Here is a 2069-nt window from a genome sequence, read left to right as displayed (position 1 = left end):
TTCCAACTATAGGGTTGCAGATCCCTTTAGCTCCTTGGGTACGTTCTCTAGCTTCTCCATTGGGAGCCCTGTGACACATCCAATAGCTGACTGTGAGCATCCACTCCTGTGTTTGCTAGGCCCCGGCATCGTCTCACAAGAGACAGCTATATTTGGGTCCTTTCAGCAAAATCTTGCTAGTGTATGCAATGGTGTCAGCGTTTAGAAGCTGATTATGGGATGGATCCCTGGATACGGCAGTCTCTAAATGGTCCATCCTTTCATCACAGCTACGAACTTTTAGACTGGTTTTATTTATTTAGTTTTTAGATGTTAAAATATTTATACCAGCTTAATTTTTAGGTCCATTTGCTTGTAATATCTTTTTATAAATTTCTACCTTGAGGTAATGTCTATCCTTTCATGTTGAGGTGTGTTTCTTGGATGCAGAAGAAGAAAGGATCCTGCTTTTACATCAGTTCTGTTAGTTTGTGTCTTTTTATTGGGAGAGTTGAGTTCATTGATTTTGAGAGATATTAATGACCAATGATTGTTAATTCCTGTTATTTGATATTGTGTGTGTGTGTGTGTGTGTGTGTGTGTGTGTGTGTATGGGAGACTGTGAGAAGTAGCCTGGTTTCTGGTTGAGCTAGGTTTAAAATTTCAGTAACCCAGCAGGTGCCCATAGCCCACAAGGGACAGTAGGCATTTTGCCATGCTCCTAGATACCAGTCTTCTGACATGAGGCCACAGCTTTCCACTCCATAGGTCTGTGGCCATCAGTCACATAAGCCCCTCCACAGGTAGAGGATGTGACCACAGATCATGTAGCCTCAAGATAGATCTTCAAGTTAATGAGGCATCTAAAGATCTGACGGCCTTAGCCAATTAAGCTCCCATTCCCAGATACTCCTCCCTGCAAAAGGTATGATGATGAGAAAGTAGGGTATGATGTTTACTCATCGCCACTCTCTGCCTTGACAATAAATTCATTAAAACCATGGACTAATCTCTTCTCATCCGAATCTGCTATGGAGAGCAATGGAGCAGGCCTTCGTCTAAAGATCTGGCTGCTAAACTCTTGCTGAAGGCCTCCCAGCACTCCCAGTCATGGCCTCCACTAAGCCAAGCCACCCGCTGGGCAACCCAAGGACTCTCGATTCCCTGCAAGACCCAGTTGAAGCTCTCCTCTCCCCTTTTCCCCCTTGACCCTGGGCTAGATCCAGTATGAGGGTCCCCACTCCACTCTCAGCTTTTCTGTGGTATCCAGCAGCATCTGGGATGTCCAAGAGTCTGAGAACCTGATGTCCTCTGCCTCCATGCAGGTCCGGGACCCCAGAACCAATTCTGGCAGGTCCACTGGGCCCCACAGACTGCATTTGCCCACCCCCAGAGCGGGGGTCCTGCAGCTTCTCAAAACCAGAAGTCTGCCCGGCAACAGCGAAGAGAAAGAGCAGTCAAAACTATGTGCATTCCACCTCGCCCAACGCCCCAAGCCATGAGCGGACTCCGGACACCACCATTTAACCCGTGTGTGTATGTGTGTGTGTGTGTGTTTTCTTCTTTTGGTTTTGCTGTTATAAAATTATTCATTTCCTGTACTTTTATGGTTGCAGTTAATCTCTTTGGGTTAGGGTTTCCTTTCCTTTTTCTTCTGTAAGGCTGGATTTGCAGATAGATATAGCTTAAATTTGAATTTATCATGAGATATCTTGTTTCACTTTCTCCCTCTCTCTTTTTTAAATCTAAGGCGATTGTTATGTTTGTTGGGTATAGTAGTCTGTGCAGGCACATTTGGGTTTTTAGCATCTCCAGGATATGTGTACAGGCCCTTTTGGCTTTTAGAGTCTCCATTGAGTAGTTTGGTATAATTCTAATATGTCTACTATACACGTTACTTGACCTTTTTCTCTTGCAGCTTTTAATATTTTTTGTCCTGTATATTTAAAGTTTTGATTATTATTTGATAAGCAGTTTTTCTTTTTTTTTAATGAGTATTTTTTTTTGATTTTTAATATTTTTATTACATATTTTCCTCAATTACATTTCCAATGCTATCCCAAAAGTCCCCCATAGCGCCCCCACTTCCC

Source organism: Mus caroli, chromosome 10 (assembly GCF_900094665.2).
Source record: "Mus caroli chromosome 10, CAROLI_EIJ_v1.1, whole genome shotgun sequence".
Taxonomy (NCBI): Eukaryota; Metazoa; Chordata; class Mammalia; order Rodentia; family Muridae; genus Mus; species Mus caroli.
The sequence above is the reverse complement of the archived record's forward strand: the minus strand, read 5'-3'. Positions refer to the sequence as shown.